Source organism: Engystomops pustulosus, chromosome 2 (genome assembly GCF_040894005.1).
Source record: "Engystomops pustulosus chromosome 2, aEngPut4.maternal, whole genome shotgun sequence".
Taxonomy (NCBI): Eukaryota; Metazoa; Chordata; class Amphibia; order Anura; family Leptodactylidae; genus Engystomops; species Engystomops pustulosus.
Window position 1 is genome coordinate 180014287 of NC_092412.1, and position 23057 is coordinate 180037343.

General features: G+C 40.7%; 1 protein-coding gene across 1 annotated transcript in view; it reads right to left on the bottom strand.

Annotated features, from left to right (window-relative positions):
* The window catches only part of TMDD1 (transmembrane and death domain 1), an 88676-nt gene extending 65619 nt beyond the window's left edge, over positions 1 to 23057 (bottom strand). Inside the window, exon 1 of the mRNA XM_072137474.1 lies at positions 22986 to 23057. The gene's annotated coding sequence lies outside the window, so the exon portion shown is untranslated. The remainder of the gene's footprint in view (positions 1 to 22985) is intronic.

Genomic DNA, 23057 nt, shown 5'->3' on the forward strand with positions numbered 1-23057 from the left:
GGGGACATTATTGGTGGCTTTGGGGGACAGTTCCGGGGGTTGGGTGAGAACATTACTGGGGGCAGTGGGGGATATTACTGGGGATAACAGTGGGGGACTGTAATGACATTACTGTTGGCTGTGGGGGACAATACAGTGAGCTGTGTAAGGTCATTACTGGTGGCTTGTGGGGACACTATTAGGGACTGTGGGGGACATTATTGGGTGTTGTTTGCGGTATATTACAGGGGCTGCAGGAGACATTATTGGAGGCTGTGGGGAAATTACTGGGGCTTTGGTGACATTTCTTAGGGCAGTTTCACATATGGCACTAAGGGTGTGTTTGAAATGCAACGCTAGCTTTCAGAGACGGCCTTGGCTTAATCGCATATGCATTTCCAGTGAAGCACATGCGATCGGTAACCAGCACCTGGTGTCTTGTATTGTGAATGCAGCTTTACAGTAGAGGATAGCGACAGGATGACACTGTCAATGACCTAAGATTTAGGGACAATGAAGAACATAAGATATCTGTGTGGTGACCTTCACAGAGAGGACACGTGTTGATGCAGGACCTAATGGAAAAGATAGAGGACAAGTCACCTGCAGTCACTGGAAATAAAGTAGGGATTTCTGCTGTGTTGTCTGTAGCTGTACATAAGTGAAGTTGTTATTGGCACAACCAAATGTGAGGGAGTTATGTACAGGAATGGACATTACTGAAAGTGGGATACATGTGCATTGGGGCCCGTGCCCTAGATATTTTACCACCCTAGCAACACCCTGAGGTCAGTACATGTTTGCTGACTCAGTGGACAGCTTATCCTGTATTTTGTACATGTTTTACTTCAATTATGCAATAACATAAATTGGTCTTTGGACTTTTTTTCAAAATTGCCCATTTAACAGTAAAAATTTTATAGTAAAGTGTGCGTTTCCACTATGATTTACTCTAGCCTTTAACAAACAAAAGTGCCAAAATCCTAAACTGGTAATTTTTTCTTTCATTCAATGTAACAATTTGGGCTATTTTCATTCTATTATATAAAATCTATGTTAAAATTCTTTGTTCTTCCAAAATAATGCCACAGGACAGAAAATGCAGTAAGGGTTAAAACTTTCCCAAGGTCCTGTATCAAGAATCTTTTGTCAATGACAAAACTTAGTTAGACATTAAAACTTCACTTAGAGTGACTAACATTAGTGGCTAATAACACATTACCCTAGCAATCCTAGACTACCCTTTAATGAAATGGTTAGGAAAGGTCATAGATTAATAATTAACCTTAACAGTGTATATATTGATAAGATAACTTATACAGTAAGCTTTACATATTTACGTATCTCTGTATCCCTGAAACTATGGATGCCATGGCATCAAAAAGTATTGTTTACTCCAATTATCTGGCAATAACAAATTGAAATGCATAATACAATGGCTGGACATACTGGGGAGGATTTATTTATCTCAGAAAACAGGCATAGAAAATATGAAAAACATCATCCTGTTGAACCCGCAAGACAGAAGCAAAATGCCGTGAGATTTTTCTAACCAATGTACTCCACACAGCTTATATACTGACTTTTCACCATCCACTGCAAATTTGTTTCTGGATACAACCTGATGCAATTTGTGGGGTCAAATGCTAATTAACCCCCTTGATATAATACTTGCGGGGTGAAGTTTCCAAAATGGACTCTACACTACTATTGTGGTCGGTGCTCTGCAAAAGTAATACAGCAGCCAATATCCAGACCATCTAAATCTGCACTAAAAATGCCAAATAGTACTCCTGCTCCTCTTCATTACTGTTTGCCCAAATTTCCGTTTATGCCCACATATTTAGTTTTTTTCCCCCAATAAATGTCATATATGTCAGCATAAACCACTGTTTTGGAATACAGTAGTGGCAAAAGTTAAGGAGCGCTACCTTTATTTATGCTCCTAGGGTCATATCTGGAGGGTTCTATTTTTATCCAATCCCAAATGCCAGATCCTCTGACTGTGAAAATTAGCACTCTCATTCAAGAGAAAAGTCACAACATAGTGGGGGTCATTTACTAAGGGCCCGATTCGCATTTTCCCGACGTGTTACCCGAATATTTCCAATTTGCGCCGATTTTCCCTGAATTGCCCGAGGATTTTGGCGCACGCAATCGGTTTGTGGCGCATCGGCGCTGGAATGCACGCAACGGAAAACGGGGGGCGTGGCTGAATGGTAACCCGACGGATTCGGAAAAACCGCCGCATTTAAAAAAAAAAATTGGTCGCACGGGCCATACTCACATGCACCACAATGAAGACGATGAACTCCGGAGCATCTCGGCGGACCTCGGCGCAGCAGCGCCACCTGGTGGACATTGGGCGCGGGACCTTCATGAATCGCCGGAAGACCCGAACGCTCGTCAGAGAAGCCGCCGCTGGAACGCGAATTGACCAGGTAAGTAAATGTGCCCCATTGACTTTTCTCTTGAATGAGTTTCATAATGTACCACAGTGAGAGGATGTGGAACATTCTGGTTGAGCCCTGGGGGAACCAGAAAGATTCTATTTCTCCATCTCTCTGAAGGCTCACACACTCCCTGTTCATGGTTTTCTCACATCATTTTTGTGGGCATAGCCACAAAAACATATACACAACGGAAAACACCCCCAAATGCAAGTGTAAATAAGTGAACAATTACCCCATAGATCGATGGCGCAAAATACAGAAAAGAACAACAATTAATTAATTGTGGGCTATAGAATGCATCTATAAACATTTTTCAATACTTAAAGGAAATCTACAATCAAAATAAAGCATGGTTTAACCAGGGACTCTTACTCACAGATCCAAGCACAGTGACTGCATTAATCCTCCTATATTTGTTATCCATGGCCTCCTTTCTTCTAAAATAAACTTTAAAAATTATGCTGAGCCTGAGAGGCCCTGGAGGGTGTTTCCAGAGCCCCTCAGTGATATATTTTCACTCGTTGTTACAATGAGAAAAAGAGATCGCTACAACAAACAAATGAGGCGATGATTGTCACATGTTCGGGAAAGTCACGTGATCGGAGGCATGGTCAGCTCATTCATCTCCTAGGGAACAGGACGCTGACCACCGCAGATGGAAGAATAAGTAATGAAGGGGTCCGTTCAACATCGCGGTGAAGATCAATGTAAAGAATGTAGTCAGATTCTATCTTAGAGCAGATTCTTGATGGAGGTTGCAGAATTGTATCAAAGAGGGGTCAAAGTCTCGGTAATTTATTGTCACCATCATTACACAGCTCAGAGACCAAACAAACATGGTTATCCATGCAAGGGTTCTATAAATGTGGAGCAACCAGGTGCACTACGTGCAAGTTTGCTTCTAATAAGAAGAAATCTTTTTCCAACAGTGCTGGCCAAAAATGCTTTCCAATTAAGGGATTTTTAAATTGCAATGCGAACAACGTGGTTTACATTATTCATTGCAATATGTGCAATTTAATGTACGTTGGACATACTACACGCAAATTTAAAACTAGGTTCACTGAACATCTTTATGATATATTCAACCCATTAGGTCGCAATCTATCAGGTGCATCAAAACACTTCATTCAGATACATGATGTCAGCTCCCTCAACACCTATTCCATTGAAAAAATTAAAAAACAGAGCAGAGGTGTAAATATAGGAGCCCGACTGGCAAATAGGGAGGCTTTTTGGATTTTTTCTTTAGGAACTTGCTTCCCTCATGGTTTAAATTCAAGGAGGGAACTGATGTATCACTATTAGAATCTCAATGATCCTGTTAAAATCAGTCCCCCCCCCCCCGTCTCTCTCTCTCCCTTTCTCTTTCCAGCATTTTTTCCGCCCAGTTATAAGTCTGTTCATGTATTTTAATTGCACTAGAGTCTAGCAATCTCACTATATTTTAATTATTTTCTTTTGTACCTTTTAGATTTCTACCCATCTTGCATTATACCCCAAAGAGGAGTCCGCTTCGGCCACGCGGTGCTGGTCGCCGTCCAACAGGAAGCTGTGCGTGACTTACCTCGCATCGAAGGTGTGTGTTCCCCTGCTTCCGACTACATTCTTTACATTGATCTTCACCGCAATGTCGAACGGACCCCTTCATTATTCTTATTCTTCCATCTGCGGTGGTCAGCGTCCTGTTCCCTAGGAGATGAATCAGCTGACCATGCCTCCGATCACGTGACTTTCCCGAACATGTGACAATCATCGCCTCATTTGTTTGTTGTAGCGATCTCGGAGGTCTAATACAAGACAATCATTCTTGATTAAATGTTTTAAATGTTTTATGCTATATGGGGGTTTGAATTATGAGTTCGTGTTACAAATTTCTGGTATATACATAGTTATTGGTTACGGAGGTCATTTCATGCCAGGGTTGGAATCGGAAGTTCTGCCCCATTCGGCCAGCGAAGCGGCATACGTCAACGTCCGCGGTGGTTCAGCGGCTCCACTGCTCCTGAAGCCTGACATTGACTACATGGGACTGATATGACTACCAACAACAACTAGTATATTAATTGCTCATATAAAAGAACTAAAAAGAAGATAGATAGGAGACAGGAAAAGAAAGAGAGAGGGGATAAGGGGTAGTGCCAAAAAAGCAAGAAAATGAGGTTCTAAGAATACTCAAATGTGCTGGAGGCACTCAGGGTTCCGTCGGCCAAGTGCCTCTTGGCTCCTCTAAAACCTAATTTGTGCACACCCCCCGCTTCATTGTTATGCACCCCTCCCAGCCCTCTCTGCGGCTAGACAGCTAGGTGACGTCACCGGCTGATATGCATGTGACTGATCACATGGCTGTGACGTCAGTAAAGGTCCTTTAGCCTACTAGTGGCTACAGTGTGTTCTGCTAAGGTAAATTCAAGTTAAATTATTAACTTGAATTTAATCTGGCAAAGCCACTGTTTGTTGTAGGCCTACATCATGCCTACAACAAGAACAAAAGAGAAGAGTACCACCAGCACTTTTTTTGTGTATTCATCTCGGGATTATCTTTTATCTTTGAATTTTAATGCATACCTAATAAAATGATTTACTCGTAATTCTTCTTTTTGGTTTTGTTTGGTTTAGAAACAAAAATACCCCACAAACCGAGGGGAAAGAGGACAAGACTAGAATCATGAACGTTAAAAGTTAATCTTTATTAATACCAAATAAATAATGACAATACAAATACAAACAGTGCCAAAATTTACTAATTCTGGGGCACGAAGGCTCATTTCGAGCCACAACGCTAGTCGGGGACACAGTCTTCCTGGACAGTGTAGCCTATTACCCGTTCCTACTAGGTAAAAACTGGCATTAACTATTGAGTGGTCACCTAATAATACTATACTATACAGGGATCTTCTCTAGCTGTCCACACAATAAAAATGGTAGACAGCATATAATCGTATTGTTTGCCCAGTTCTCCCGATTTACAACCTTTTTATATATGTTCCATCTCCACACTGTCCGGGCTTAGACCGCTATTTTGTTCTGTATTTCACCCACCGGTATTTTACTGCATCTTACGGACACCCTTTATCACGGTGCCACTAAATTTTGCCACAGTTTGTATTTGTATTGGCATTATTTATTTGGTGTTAATAAAGATTAACTTTTAGCGTTCAAGATTCTAGTTTTGTCCTCTTTCCCTTCGGTTTGTGGGGTATTTTTTGTTTCTACATTCAGGTGTGATTTCTAAGAAAGGGGTTACTGTTAGTAGCTCATATTTTTGAAATGTGATAAGTTACAAAATTCATACCGAACTCTCAGTTACCCTCACACCTGTTTCCAATTTTCAGCTTAAATTAATTTTTCTGTTTGGTTTAGTATATTGATTTTGGTGCCTAACTAGCTGTTTATAATCTATGTGTCCTAAATATATTTAGCACTTGCAGTGACCTAACTATTATTACATATTTCTGGTATTGTAGGATTATTCATGCCTACAACAAGGTCAGCATGCCTAAGTCCTTTTCTCGAGGGATAACACCCATTCTTCCACTTATACATCCCCTTATAAATATATGAAATAACCTTCTTGCCCGCACCTAATAAATTCTCTGCAATCTTAAACTTCCAAACGCAATCTCCCTTTTTCCACTGTTTGTAAAGAATGACAAACTTGATAAAGTCAATGTTTTGCTGTTCTGGCAACGTATTCCCTTCCACTTACTTACTAATATATCTAATACATAACATATCCATAAATGCACCAAGAGTGCTTATCTGGTGTCCAAATAATTTCCAAAAAGTGAAAATTATAGCAAAGTTGTGTGAAATTCCTTTTTCCCCTTTTTCCATCACGTCTTCATGGCGGCCCACTTGGAGGATGCATCTGACTTCAGACAGGGACAGGAAGTTGTGAAACTATATAATTGCCACTCCATCCTCCATCCATTGTCTTCCTGTCCCTTTCGTCCAAGTGTGTGTATGGGTGGGGGACAATCCTCCTTTCCTGTCGGCCAAAACAATCGAATACCAGTAGTGCCTCATGCAGCTCTGTCTCCCTCCTCTTACAAAGCTGAGGGGGCTCTGGAGACATCGCCAGAGAACATCTGCATCCAGAGTAGGGCATGTTCGATCGCCCACCATTATACAGGAATCTGGCTCTGAATCTTATCGTCACTCTGACGGATTCCGAATGCAGGTGCCATATTTTTCCAGCGGCATCTGTAAGTGGCTCTGGTCCTTGTACGCTGTGAAAACTAGAAGTGACGTCCAAGGGTGATATGTTTAAAAAACTGAGTTCCCTGTATGCTCATTGCTGTACCACAAACGATTCTGGGCACTGCATTTGGCTTCTACATTATTATGACGGATGATAGTGAAACTTCAGCCCTCATATTGGTAGCAGTAAGTAGCAATCTCCTTTATTGATTTTAGGATATGGCTTACTAGTGCTTCACTTTCCTATCCTAGGAGTAGACTCCTAAATTTGAGAATGAAAGGAAAGAAAAAAGAAAAGCGATAGCAATATAAGGGAAAGGGGAAGGAAAATGTGACTACCAAATGTAAGAGATGTGGCATTTGTAATGTGAAACTGTCTGAATGATATAATAAAGCATTATGTTCGGATTGCCTTGCTAAAGTCTAGCATGAAGAAAAAATGTCTATTTTTGAAGCGTTAAAATCTGCTTTCTCAGTGAAATTTTGCCCTCAGTTTACTGAGTCATTTATCCCGCCCTGTAAGTCTAAACCACCTGCAAAGAGAATCAGACCTACAGATTCCTTATCAGACTAAGGCTACATTCACACTAACGTACCGTAGCACGGCGGGCACACGTCGGCACCAGGGAGAGGAGGAGGGGGTGAGCACTGATCATCCCCGGCCCTCTCCACAGAGAAACATGGACATTTTCAAAGACATGTCCGTACCGTACCACTCCGTGCCGCTCCCATATTGTGCCGTGCGCCCATTGCTCTGTTTGAGGGACGTATGTACGCCGTATATATGTCAGACGTATATACGTTCCCCATACGTTCGTGTTTAATACGAAGACTAATATAGCGCCCACTTCAGTAGCCAGGAGCCTATATTGTTGGCTGAATGAATTAGAGGACCTCCTCAAAAACAATACAGATGGAGAGTTAATCCTTCAATCTATTCTGTTAATTCAACAGGCAAACAGTTTTTTTGCAGATTCCTCAGTGTGTACCAGATTATCAGCCAATGAAAGAACCCTATCAAACTCTGCCTGTAGATCCTTGTGGCTCAAAAAGTGAGCTGGCTATGTGAGATCGAAGACAAGATTCGGCATTCTGTTTTCAGGAGATTTCTTATTTGGGCCTGAGCTTGCTACCTAACTTGGAAAAGCTGCAGATAAGAAAATAGGATTGCCTGAGACGAAGAATTCCCAGAAACATTTTTTTGGTAATCCCAAAAATTCTAGAGAGCAGTTCAAAGGCAAAGGAGAGGTGGAGCTACCCCTAAGGAGTTACAATGCCACTAAACAAGAGGATGTGGTGGGAGGCTACTTCTGTAATCTCATCACCAGTGGCTGGCTATTACTCAGAATCCCTGGATCTTCAGTATAATGCAGCACGCCCACAAGATAGAACTGCGCTTTCTCTCTCATCAAAAATGTTTTAAATGGACGAACTCTTGTGTAAGAATATGCAGGACCTGATAGTAATTAAGCTAATTATCCCAGTCCTCAAGGTAGAAGAGGGGAGAGGATTCTTTTCCCTCTTATTTATTGTGAAAAGGCATATCGGTTGATAATAAGAGCCTGAGAGGGCTAAACAAGTATATAATTTAATAGAGTTTCAAAATGGAGACTATAACTTCCACTATCCCGTTAATTCCACGCAAGGCGTTCATGTGTACAATAGATCGGAAAGATGCCTCAGCCCTGAGAATCTTTTAACCCCTTAACGCTGAAGCCACTTTTCACCTTCCTGACACGGCCCATTTTTTAAAATCTGACATGTGTCTATTCAAGTGGTTATAACTTTGGAACGCTTTAACATATCCAGTTGATTTTGAGATTGTTTTTTCGTGACACATTGTACTTCATGTTGGTCGAGAAATTTAATCAATATGTTAAGTATTTATTTATGAAATAAATGGAAATTTGCCAAAAATTTTGAAAAAAACAATGTTTTCAAAATTCAAAATTTTCTACTTTTTGGAAAGTTAGTCATATCACTAAAATAACTTGATAACTAACATTTTCCATATGTCTGCTTTAACTTGGCATCATTTTTCAAACATCTTTTCCTTTTTTTAGGATGCTAGGAGGCTTATAACGTTAGGTGCAATTTTTCAGATTTTCACGAAAATCATCAAAACCTACTTTTGGAGGGTCAGTTTAGTTAGAAGTGACTTTATAAGGCCTACATGATAGAAAACCCCCACAAATGACACCATTTTAGAAACTACACCCCTCAAAATATTCATAACAACCTTTGGGAATTTTGTTAACCCTTTGAGCGTTTCATGAGGGTGAAAGATAAATGAAAGTGAAATTACAGAAATGTAATTTTATCTTACTATAGATTCATTGAACACTAAAATTTGCACCTTCACAATGGGTTAAAAAGGAAAATGCATTTTACCATGTTTAGGGCAATTCCTCCTGAGCATGCCAATGCTCATTTTGTCACTGTACCCTGCTGTACGGGCACAGGGGGGCACTTGGAATGGAAAGAGCGTTGTTTCGTTTTTGCAGGGCAAATATGGCTGAAAAAGTTTTCATGTGTCAGGATGAATTTGGAGAGCCCTAATGGTACCAAAACAGAGGAAAGCCCCAACAAGAGACACCATTCTGGAAAGTACACCCCTTGGAGAGTTTAGCAACGTGTAATTTGTGTATTTGCCCAAACAGGTGTTTGATTCAATTAGGCCCCAAAAGGGAAAAAAGGTGAAAATGTTCTCAAAAAAGTCACTTTTACCCCAAATTTTTGTAAGCCACAAGGGATAAAAGATGAAACAACTCCCATAAATGTGTAAAACTATTTCTCCTAAGCACAGAACTGCACCACTTTTGCATATAAAGTGTTGTATGGGTACACAGTAGGGCTCAGAAGGGAAGGAGGGGCTTTGGCCTTTTAGAAGCCAGATTTGACAATCATCCATTACATGTGTCAGGATGCATTTGGAGAGCCCTAGTGGTACCAAAACAGAGGGGAACCCCAACAAATGTCACCATTTTGGAAAGTGCACCCTTTGGAGAATTTAGCAAGGTGTAATATGTGTATTTTCCCCCACAGGTGTTTGCTTCAATTAGGTCCCTAAAAGGAAAAAGATGAACATTTTCCCAAAAAAGTCACTTTTACGGCTAATTTTTGTATCCCTTAAGGCATTAAAGATAAAACAACCCCAAAAAATGTGTACTAGCATTTCTCCCGAGTATAAAATTGCCTCACACATGCAAATAAAATGTTGTATGGGTACGCAGTGAAGCTCAGAAGGGAAAGAGGGGCGTTGGCCTTTTAGAAGCCAAATTTGACAAACATCCTTTACATGTGTCAAGATGCATTTAGAGAGCCGTAGTGGTACCAAAACAGAGGGGAACCCCAACAAGTGTCACCATTTTGGAAAGCACACCCCTTAGAGAATTTAGTAAGGTGTAATATGAGTATTTGTCCATATAGGTGTTTGATTTAATTAGGGCTTAAATAGGACAAAGGTGAACATTTTCTTATAAAGGTCATTTTACTCCTAATTTTTTATAGCCACAAGGGATAAAAAAATGTAATAACCCCCCAAAATGTGTAAACCTATTTCTCTCGAGTGTAGAAGTACCTCACATGTGTATATAAAATGTTGTATGGGCGCACAGTAAAAGGGAAGGGGGATGTTTGCCTTTTAGAAGCCAAATTTGACAGAAATGTTTGACATGCATTTGGAGAACCCTAGTGATATAAAACAGATAAGAATCCGAAAAGTGACCCTAATTTTTGAACACACACCCCTTAGAGAATTTTTGCAATGTGTAATATATGTATTTGCCCCTACAGGTGAATGATCCAATTAGGCCCGAATCATTAAAAAGGTGAAAATTTTCCTATAAATGTCACTTTACTCCTAATTTTTGTAAGCCACAAGGGATAATATATTAAATAACCCCGAAAAAGGTGTAAAACTATTTCTCCTGAGTGTAGAAGTACCCCACATGTGCATATAAAATGCTTTATGGGCTCACAGTAGAGGAAAAGAGGGATGTTTGTCTTTTAGAGGCCAAATTTGCAAGAAATCCTTCACATGTGTCAGGATACATTTGGAGAGCCGTAGTGGTACCAAAGCGGAGGAAAACCCGAAAAGTGACCCTAATTGTTGAATGTACACCCCTTGGGGAATTTAGCAAGGTGCAATATGTGGTGTAGTGTAATACACGTCGTGAAATGAGCATTTGAACATATAGGTGGTTTCCAAATACGATGTGCGATGGAGTCCAAGATGGAAATTGCAATTATTTCTGGAACGTTCAGTGCCCGTTATGTGGCGCCCCTTATGAAATAATGGAGGGGTATAGGGAGCAACGTGACCTACCAGTTGTTAAATTATTCATTTTACTGAATTCACAACAGGTTGGGCGTGAATTGTGAATGTGTTGCGTGTAAGGAGGTAAAATAGACCAGGGGACCATCTAAACTTTTGTCACACTTGGAGTTGTCGCAGGTCTCTTAGTAGTATATAGTGTCCATCCTTAGTATATAGTGTCCATCCTTAGTATATAGTGTCCATCCTTAGTATATAGTGTCCATCCTAACTCCTCTTTTGGAACAAACTCTTTTCTGAGTCCTTCCTTTAGAAGCAGCAGAATTTACAGTGAAAATGCTGCCCTGACAAAATACAGGAACATCTAAACCAGAGGTACAGGGGCCCCGTCCTTCTTGTCCCAATATTAGTTTCCTAATATCTTCCTCTTGAAAACGGAGAAATGATACGGCAGGGCGTGCACATTGGAACAGCACATAAGAGTTGTACAGCGTAATCTGTACAATGTGCACGGCCAGCGCTTTTGTACCATATCCTCGTTTTTCGTAGGGAAATTATCGCCAAGTGTTGCTCTTATTCACCCTAGCGATGCCCATTGTGACGAATATTGCTGCTTTTAGCTGGACCAAATCGACCAGCCAATAGCGGCAAACATGGACAGAGGGGGGCAACAAAACCCCTCTGAACCACAAGGCAAAATCGGTGGCTGTCAGGAACAGCCGCCACCCTGCCCCGATCACCGTGTCTACAGACATGGTGATCGGTATTACTGACGTCATAAGTAAATTCGCTGCTATTGGCTCGTCTGAATTGATGAGCCAATAGCAGCGATAATAAACTGAGGGTGTGTGGGGGGGACGTAACCCTTCTGGTCCATGGGGCAGGATGGATGGCTGTCAGGAACAGCCGCAGTCTTACCCCGATCACTGTGTCTGACCGGTGTTGGCAAGTCACTACCCGCCGCACCGTTCTATTACAACGCGTGTTGGGAATAGGCTGTACAATCTTTATTTAAGCAATTTAGACAAATAAGGGCTTATTTTTTGCGAGACGCGATGCACTGTAAAAAAAACTTTATTTTAGAGGGTGTTTAGCTTATCGAAGCAATTTTATTAACTTTTTTCGTGTGGAGGAAAATAAAATCATCAATTCTTGTTTTGGATTTTTAGCACTTTTTGGGGGGGTGTTCGCTGTAGCATAACAATAATATATTATCTTTATTCTACGGATCACTACGATTACGGTGATACCTCATTTATATAGTTTTATTTTTATTTGTCCAATTTTATTGAAGGAAAACTAGAATAGTGTCTTACAGCAGGACCCGGCTTCCGGATGAAGATCTCGCAGCCCCGGGCACCGGCAGGGGGCTGCGATCGGAGCAGCGGACCCCCCCGGTAAGCGCCGCGGGGGGGTCCGATTCCCCTCACATTACATTTAAATGCCTCTGACACGCCGCGGTCAGCGCGACCACGGCGTGTTAGGGGTTAACACCCGCGATCGGAGAAATCTCCGATCGCGGGTGTTAGAGGCAGGTGTCGGCTATAATATATAGCCGACACCCGCAGCTTCTGGCGCCGGCTCCGTTCAGGAGCCGGCGCCAGAAGCTTGACGTAATAATACTGCATTTTGCGGGAACGCACCTCCCGCCATGCAGTACTATTACGTCAAATGTCGGGAAGGGGTTAAAAAATAATGGGGCTTATTTACTAAGGGTCCATGGCCGCACTTTAGTCAGATTTTCTGACATTTTCGGGATTGAGCGGATGTGACAGGTATTTAGCAGGGGATTGTGTTCACGCGATCGGATTTTGAAGCAGCTGTGCTGCCTTTCATGCAACAGAAATCAGGGGGGGGGGGGGTGCCTTCGGACGATCCGACTGATTCGGACTGAGTGCAGGATTTAACATTCAAATTGTGTTGCAAGATCATGGACTGACATACACCAGAAAGAAGAAGATGAACTCCGGCGGACCTGAGCAAGCAAGCGACACATGCAGGATATTGGGTGCACGATCTTAGTGAATCGCGGCAGAGTGCATTATACACGGACAATGCACTTTCTGTGAACTCGCTGGACCAGGTAAGTAAATGTGCCCCGATGTCCGACCTTGCTGCTTCCTTAAGACTAAGAGGGATTGTCACAATCCCATACTTGGACGATCTACTAATAATAGCCAAATCAGAAATGACTTTAATTTCCTATTGACACAAAACTATTCAAACCCTTGAACAACTAGGTTGGATAGTGATTTTTCAAAAAATCCAGAAACCAGGAACACATTTCTGGGGGTAAAATTGGATTCTGTACTTCAAACTACCTTCTTTCCTCAGGACAGGCAACGGCTTCTTAGCGCTTTGATCTGTCAGTTTCAGAGGAAAAAATCATGCAGGCCATGAAGGCCGGCCACGAAGATATTAGGTCATCTAACATCCTGTATTACATGTGCAGCATGGTGCTAAAACTATTAAAGAGTATTCCAGAATTGGGTGCTAGACTCCTGGGATGTCCAGATCGCCTAGACAGGATAGAGAAGTAAAAATATCATTAGACTGGTGGATTCGGAGTCTCAATCTGGGGAAAGGAGTAGCTTGGAATCAAACCTTGGTGTTTTCCCAGCCCAGGTTGGCTGGGGAGCAGTACTTTCAGGTCACTTTGTATGAGTTCACAATCCTCAAATCTGAGGGAATTGACTGTGGTCTGGGAGACTCTAAAGAGGCTCCGCTCTGTGTCTCCAACTAAAAGTATCAGAATCCCCTCGGACAACAGGACCACTGTGGCTTATCTACGTCAACAAGGAGCTACCCGATACTCGGATCTTCTACGAGTATCACAAAAAATATCCCTCCCTACCTGTCCATTTCTGCAGATAGAGTAACCTTAAGATTAGTTCCTGCTTTTCTTCCAAAAGTATTTTTTGAATTTCACTGTAACCAGGAGATAGTCCTACCCTCTTTCGTGACAACCCATCAAATTCTAAAGAAAGATCCTGGCATTCTCTAGATGTGAGTAAAGCAGTTATTCATTACCTTAGAGTCACCAAGACCTTCTGTAAATGCAACAACTTGTTTATTCAATTTGCAAGGAAAAATAAGGGACTTCCTGCTTCAAAAACTACTATTACTAAATGACTAAAATCCACCAATCAAAATTTGAATATCCCTGAGGACATTAAAGCCCACTCCACTAGAGCTACTGCAGCCTCTTTGGCATAAAGAAAAGGGACATCATTAGATCAGATATATAAAGCAGTAACATGGTCAAGCCACTCCACATTTATTAGACTGTTCTGTTTAATTTATATTTTTCAGTGTTTTCTATGGCAGTCCCTCAGAAGATTCCTCTGGGAGACACTGGAGGAGGGAGAATTAGAGTGGCGCTTATATGGTTTCACTACTTCCTGTCCCTGTCTGAGGTCAAGGTGCATCCTCCAAGTGGGCCGTCATGGTAGACATATGGAAACAGAATTACTGGTGAGACTAATTAAAATTTTCAATGCGAACTAATAGTAATTAAATAACGTGTTTATATTCTAAGTCGTGTAAATTCCATGCATCAATGCTCCACTTTCCAAAGTCAATTTTCCAATTTACTGAAGGAAGAACAGTCAATCTTTATTTTTAAGGAAGCCAGTAGTGATGATATACTGTATTATAGACTATATAATACAAAACTGCCAATCCCTCTTTTTCCACTGGGTTGCACATAAATTCAATTTTTAGCCCTGCTTTTTTTCACTCCACAGATCAAATCCCTTAATGGTCCCTCAATACTACTTGGAATCCTGTTGGACAGACAATTAATGGGTATAGTAACTGGGGCAATATTAATATTTTTATGAGGTTTGTCCTGTCAGCCTTTATAAAGGGCATTTTGATCTATCCCTGAATTCTAAAGAAAGGCTCTTGGGATTTAGATCAACTTTGCCAATTATTTTGATTACCTACATACAGGAGTGTCTTTACTATCCTCCTCAGTTTAGTCAGGCTCTTGTACTTGCTCCTGGCTATGCTGGTTTCTCTTGGACTGTAGATTTGTAAACAAGACTGATAGAGTAGAGGGACTGCTGCTCCCTACTCACAGAGGATGAAAGAAGGGGAGGCCATGTAACGGTGCTTTGTTTATGTAGCAGAGCTAAATGTGTTCAGTCCTGTGGGAACAGATGTCCTCTACATAGCATAGTGAGGTACAAGATCTCCCCTGTTCCCTATTAGTCCAGCTATCCCAACCTATGACTCTACACAATTTTCTCTGTCTCTTCACCTCATACTGCAACCCCTCCTTCTACTCTGCAGTTTCTGCACTATGCAGAGAGGCCATTAACCCTTATGCTAACACAGTGCAGACTATACACTTCATGTATCTTTTTTATTTTAGTTTTCTACTACTTATTGCATGCTTCAGGGTCCGTTATATGATGAAAACTGCTAGTCACTATATAGTCCTGTATGTACACTGTGCAGTGTTCAGTGAATTTACCTGTAGGAATCTCATTGGATCTGCTGCTGAATTACTGAATGAGAAAACACAAGGAGGTATCATGGGAAATGTGGGCAGATTGAATTCGACAAATACAGGAAGTCTACATCAACTTCACTACTGGTGAGAAAGACACTTATAGAACAGAAAATTCCATTAGCAAAGAAAAGAACGAGGAATACAACATGGACATACTTCAGTTTGTTCTTAAAGAGGGAGTCACACGTGACAATTTGGTAAAATAATTCTAACAGAGAGTTACGTTTTAACTCAACAAACTTGTTCACATCTGAGGAGATGAAAACTACAAAATATTTAACCCCTTAACAACCAGGCCCTTTTTAATTTTTGTGTTTGAATTTTTCACTCCCCACCTTCAAAGATCCATAACTTTTTTATTTTTCCATGTAAAGAGCTGTGTGAGGGCTTGTTTTGTGAGGGCTTGAAAATTCCATATGCACCATTTTCTTGTGGGCTTGGTTTTTATGGCTTTCACTGTACGCCCCCAATTGACATGCCTCCTTCATTCTTTGAGTCAGTACGATCACGGGGATACCACATCTATAGGTTTTATAATGTTTTCATACATTTCCAAAAATTAAAATCTCATGTACAAGAAAAAACTTTTTCATTTTGCCATCTTCTGGCGTTAATAACTTTTTCATACTTCAGTTTACAAAGCTGTACAGGGAGTACATTTTTGAGACTTTTGATGATGTTTTCAATGCTACCATTTTTAGGACTGGATGTCCTTTTTCATATTTTGCAAGATAGCATTTTTGACTGTGGACGAGGAAAATATTCTGTGACGGGGTTAAACGCGGGGAATAAGCGTTATTATATTTATATGTCTATATTATTGTTTATATGTCATTACAAATAAAGAAATAGATTTTTTATAGATATTTGGGTCTGTTTATACACATCCATCTGTTTCTTATTGTTTTCATATGCTGTTTTTGAACGTGTTGACCATTTGTACTTTAACTTTAACCATTTGTACATTTGTTCCTTAACTTACAAATATTCATACTTCAGTGCTTGGAGCTGTTTAAGGTGTCCTTTTTTGTGAGATGAGATGACGTTTTCATTGATACCATTTTAAGAACTGTACAGTGTTTTGATCACTTTTTTAACATTTTTTCATACGTTTCTTAGTGGTGAAAAATTGGCATTTCGGACATTTGGGCACTATTTTCCGTTCAAATAGTGTTCAAAGACCGGAATAACATTATACTTTGATATATCATAGATTTAAGGACATACCAATACCTGACATGCTTATGATTTTTACTGCTTATTTCTATATAAGTTCCAGAGAAAGGGTGGTTGTAAAGGAAGTGTCTATTCATGTACATAGATATTTGTAATATGTATATATATATATATATATATATATATATATATATGTATAATATCTCTCTGTCATATTCCTTTCTCCTGGGAAAGAACACACCTACTGTCTTACTCAGGATGTACTGAGGGCCTTTGGCAACAGGATGTCAACCCCCTTTATTTTGGGAAAGTCATTCAAACTCCTCAGGGTCAGTTATTCGGAGACAATTTATATCTCTATATCTGGATGGGAATCCAGGTCCTTTTGTCTCTAAAGTTGTTTAACTACCCAGGGTCAGTTATTCGGAGACTATATGTCTGGATGGGAATCCAGGGTCTTTTGTCATTTCCCACCTGAGGGGGGCTGAATGGGTGACCAAATGGATATACAAGATATGAAGGTAAACATCTGTTGTTCACCATTCTGGGGGGAAGGGACAAGGGGCAGACTTATAAGGGCATGAGTGTGGAGGAGAAAGGAAGAAATCTTCCATGGAGACCAGTTAGGAAAGGAAGAAGAAAAATCTTCCCGACAGACCAACTAGGAAAGGAGAAGGAATCTGCCATCACCACCAGCTAAGAGGATCACCATAGAGAAGACACTATAGCACCTTCCCGGATTGGGCTGAGTACCTGTATCTCTGTACCCCTGCTTCCCCGCTTCCATCTATTAACCTACCTCTATACCCCTGCTTCCCTGTTTCCATCTATTAACCTATCTCTATACCCCTGCTTTCCTGTCAATCTCCCTGTCCCCCTTCGTTCTCTGTAATAATAGGGATAGTTAGGTGTGAGGATTATTATAGTGTGTTTGTGTGTGTTTATATGCATTGTTGCGGGTTGGATTCTGTGGGTTTTGAGGGTATTGTGATTAACATTGTATACTTCTAGTGTGTTAATAAATATTATTGGTATTAACCCTGAGTGTGGTAAATTACAGTGTACAATACAGAGACTAGAAACAGAAGATATAAAATATAGTAAACAGTACAAGGAAGGTAGTGATATTAATCGTTATATTGCATAACGATTTATAGAACTACCAGCGTCCTATTACATTGGCGAGCCAGGCCCGACTGTTAATTAATTTGTTCTTATGTGTTCATTAAGTTTAGCTGTTTTATACTGTGAACTAAGATAGGTAGAAGCACGGACAGGTGACATTGGTACACGGTGTAGTGTGGTGTCATACTGTGTGCAAGGCCTTGAAGTTCGGACAGGTAACACAGCTGTGCTTGAGAGGACAAGAAAGAATTAATAACAGAGAACCTATTTTAATTTTTTTGTGTACTGTTGTATGATTATTAATAATTTTCTGTTTTCTTTGCAAATCTGTGTGAGGCTCTTTGACAAGGAGTAGTTGGAAGAGAAATCCATCCGGGTGTCGTTCCACTGCATCAATGTTGGTGTTCATGTTGTACGGTTGAAGTCCAGTTGGTCGGGAAAAGGTGTTCCGGAAGATAAAGGACCTTTTTCAAGCAGCGCAGACAAAGAGGACAGCACCAACAGCGGAGATGGCCATGGAACAAGTAAGTATGGATCTTTCCACACTGTCGAAGTTAGCTAAGAATAGTAAATTTAACCCAGAGCCACCCACATCATACAAGTCAGCTGAAACGCTGTGGTCTGATTTGTTAGAACAAATGCAGAATTATGACAAGGAATATATGAAGAAGCAGTCAATATTAAATAAGGCTACTAAACGGCTCCACATGCTGGCGAAACTTATTTATGTTTATAATGAGACGCTGTGGAGGCCAGAACATGGTGTTTTGGTGAAGTAATAAATGCCCAGAATCTCACTGCAAATGTTGTGTCTATAACGCTAAGCAGGTTTGTGCCTTACAGACACAACTGGCAGAGAGTGTGAATCTGGAGTCAAAACTGATAGAAATTGGAAAGCACAATGCTGATATAGAGGCACAGTTGACTCAGTCCTATACTGAGGTCAAAAGATTTAAGGATCAGGCAGCATCTACTGATGTAGTGATTGCTAAGCTCAATGATGAACTTGCAGCCCGGTCTCAACTGATATCTAGCTTGCAAGACATTATTAGTAATTTTTCCAAAATTGTGCCAGCCTTGTCTTATACCTTAAAGTCAAGGCTAGAGTCCTCAGAAGTTTTGCCCTCTGCAGGGCAAAAAGGGGGGAATAAAGCTTGCAACAGATTAAACATCCCCAACAGTGATCCTAGCCAGAAAGGTAAAGGTAAAACATTGCTTTCTGGTATAGTAAGGACCTGTAAAAGTAGGATTGTCAGAAGTGCATCCCTAGCTATGGAGAAGTTTAGAAGATGTAGAGACAATCTAAACTGTCCTAAGCCAAGCATGAAAGGTATTACATGTTTTTCTTGTGGTGGCTTAGGTCATATAGCTAAGGATTGTAAATTGGCAAATAGTGAAAGGCAGAAGAAACACTGCTTTGTGAAATGTTTTAAATGTGGCAGCTTTGGTCATATTGCTAGACATTGCTCGTGTGCAAGTAGCTGTAAGGTGTCTAGCAACATCACCATAGAAAATTCATCTGTGTGGCACAAAGAAAATGGTTATAAAAGGGTTTCTTCCCAGCCACATGTGCCCCACTATGTGCTAATGATTCAAAATGACCAGTTAAAACTGGGGAGGATAATCACAAGTAGGCCCTAAATTACATTCTGTGGTCCTGTCTATGTGGTGTCTGTTTGTGATTACCTGTTGTCTTTGGTTTTATGTGTAAACCTGTATGTGTAATGTTTGTTTTCTTATGATAGATCCTTATATGTAAACTGCACCCTGTAGGCACATTGTATGCTGAGGAATTCAGGGGGATGTAGGCCTCAAACAATTTAAAGACCAATTGAAATGTTAAAGTTAAACTGCAACAACTCTGTTAGAATACTATGAAATGATCTGCAGCCTAGTAAAACTGGAAAGCTTATGTAGAGCAGCAGTGTGAAGGTACAGGCTGATGGACTAGATCAGAGATATAATCAGAGAGAGAGATCTTCTTCCATATGATCATTTATGTTTATCATTATGGGGACAGTTGTGTACAGGAGGTGGCATAACACTACTTTGTCACCTATGCAGAACGGGTATTAGATACTGTAATGGTAATGGCAGATACTAATCCATAGAGATGGAATATGGTATGTAATGGAGTGGATTCTCTAATAATTGTCATATGGTAGGGACCCCTATGACTGAGGTATACTGTGGCAGATATAAATCAGCAGTTTGAAGGTACATGCTGATGGACTCGATCAGATACATAATCAGATAGAGAGATCTTCTTCCATACAATCATTTATGTTAATCATTATGGGGACAGTTGTGTACAGGAGGTGGCATAACACTACTTGTCGTCTATGCACAATGGGTATTAGATACTGTAATGGTAATGGCAGATACTAATATGTAATGGAGTGGATTCTCCAATAGTTGTTGTATGGTAGGGACCCCTATGACTGAGGTATACTGTGGGAGATATAAATTTCCTGGTGGGAACTGTCCCAGAGGCAGATACATTAACTTTAGCATCAATATAGATGGTTGGTTTAAATTGCTGTTACGTACATTGAGGAGGGTGCTGGACGGTTACACAGTGGATTTATCTTGTCAAATGTAAACTAATTTGGAACCTAGTAACACAGGATGAAACTAACTGCTCAAAAGGAGGAGAACTCCTCCCAGGAGGCCATTGTTCCTTTCATTTATTTGTAGGTATTGATGTAGCAGATCTGAAGGAAAGAACATCAATTAACCCTGAAAAGTGTGTGGATATCTGTCCAAATGAAAATCAAGGACTTTGACCTGATAAAGATTGCAGGGATTGTCCATGCCATGGAAAAAAGGCTCTGCGGTGTTCTGCTCGGAGAGACTGTTTGGATACAGCTCCAAAGCATCTTTGTTCTTTGATATGCTAATTTGCCCAATGACAGTGATTCTTCTATTCCTGGTCTCTGTTATGTATAATGGACTATTTTCAAGTTAAAATTAGAGAGGACTGATCAACGCTCACAACAGAGACAGGAAGAGCATCATGGACTCATAAGAGGGCAGACGTTAAGAACTTGATGACTACAGACTACAGTCCTTACCCTAATTGGGTTAATTTTTATATTTTATAAATGATGGGAATTTGTGTGTTTGGTGGATGAGGGTGACACAATATTTAGAGTGTGCCTGTGTTATCTATATGTGTAGGGACCTTAGGGACAGGTAAGGTATCCCCACACGATGGTGAGTAATTGCCTTTAAACCTTATATATGGTATGATTAATAACAGGATGGATTGAATGTCAGGTATTGGGGACACGGGAGGCAATGCCCCTCCCCACAATTTGACCTTAGGTTCTGAGACATCGCCCCCCATTCTAGTCTGCTGTTTTGCCTTGGTAAAGATCCAGGTTTTCTGTCCATGGATACCACTTCAATCAAGGTTCTTCATTGTTCTTCATTGTTAACACCTCTGATGAAAAGTTGCTGCCTGTGTGACAGATTGGATGATGACTCTACATGACCATAACACCAGATCAAGGGTGGTGCTGCATGTGCTAAATGGCCTTTCTATCAAACCTGCCTGTGGGAAGTATTAAAGAAGTCCTATATTGCTCAGGATAACAATTGAGATTGGCTACAGCAGGAGACTGGCAACACAGACAAGGTCAACCAAAGAGACTCATACCATAGTAAAGGACTGTGATTCAGAGAGGAAGAGACAAGAAGCGGATGACATTCTCTGTGGGCAGAGGATACTGGGTTACGGTGACGGGCAGGAAGGTGGCTCTGTGGGAAAGTGATGTCTTGGTACCTAAATCCAAAATTATACTTCGTTCCATCCTGAATCATTACCAGGGATAAATATGGTTAAATAGGCAAATTCAATAAAACACTTCCCTCAAATTTAATTGTCACGTCCCGTGAAAACAGGGGGAATGTAAAGGAAGTGTCTATTCATGTACATAGATATTTGTAATATGTATATATATATATATATATATATATATATATATATATATGTATAATATCCCTCTGTCATATTCCTTTCTCCTGGGAAAGAACACACCTACTGTCTTACTCAGGATGTACTGAGGGCCTTTGGCAACAGGATGTCAACCCCCTTTATTTTGGGAAAGTCATTCAAACTCCTCAGGGTCAGTTATTCGGAGACAATTTATATCTCTATATCTGGATGGGAATCCAGGTCCTTTTGTCTCTAAAGTTGTTTAACTACCCAGGGTCAGTTATTCGGAGACTATATGTCTGGATGGGAATCCAGGGTCTTTTGTCATTTCCCACCTGAGGGGGGCTGAATGGGTGACCAAATGGATATACAAGATATGAAGGTAAACATCTGTTGTTCACCATTCTGGGGGGAAGGGACAAGGGGCAGACTTATAAGGGCATGAGTGTGGAGGAGAAAGGAAGAAATCTTCCATGGAGACCAGTTAGGAAAGGAAGAAGAAAAATCTTCCCGACAGACCAACTAGGAAAGGAGAAGGAATCTGCCATCACCACCAGCTAAGAGGATCACCATAGAGAAGACACTATAGCACCTTCCCGGATTGGGCTGAGTACCTGTATCTCTGTACCCCTGCTTCCCCGCTTCCATCTATTAACCTACCTCTATACCCCTGCTTCCCTGTTTCCATCTATTAACCTATCTCTATACCCCTGCTTTCCTGTCAATCTCCCTGTCCCCCTTCGTTCTCTGTAATAATAGGGATAGTTAGGTGTGAGGATTATTATAGTGTGTGTGTGTGTGTTTATATGCATTGTTGCGGGTTGGATTCTGTGGGTTTTGAGGGTATTGTGATTAACATTGTATACTTCTAGTGTGTTAATAAATATTATTGGTATTAACCCTGAGTGTGGTAAATTACAGTGTACAATACAGAGACTAGAAACATAAGATATAAAATATAGTAAACAGTACAAGGAAGGTAGTGATATTAATCGTTATATTGCATAACGATTTATAGAACTACCAGCGTCCTATTACAGTGGTGATAGCGGGTGTTAAGGGTTGGTGTTTGCTGCAAGGGTGGGTGTATTGCCCAGCGTATATAACGACCCCTATATTCTGAAAAGATATATGTGGGTTAAAATCCGTCTTATATGCCGGAAACTATGGTAAATCCTATTTTTAATGCACTATTGATTAATAAAGACTTATCCTATAGCATTAGGGCTGGAGTTAACATTAACATCAAGAGTGGCCCTTGGTGGGTAGGAGAACATTTCATATACAATATCAGTTATTTTGCAGAAGACTTACCATTCAGTCAAAAGAATCAGCAGTACTACTATTAATGGTTCATCCATGGTTGTCTGTGGTTTCATGTGGCAT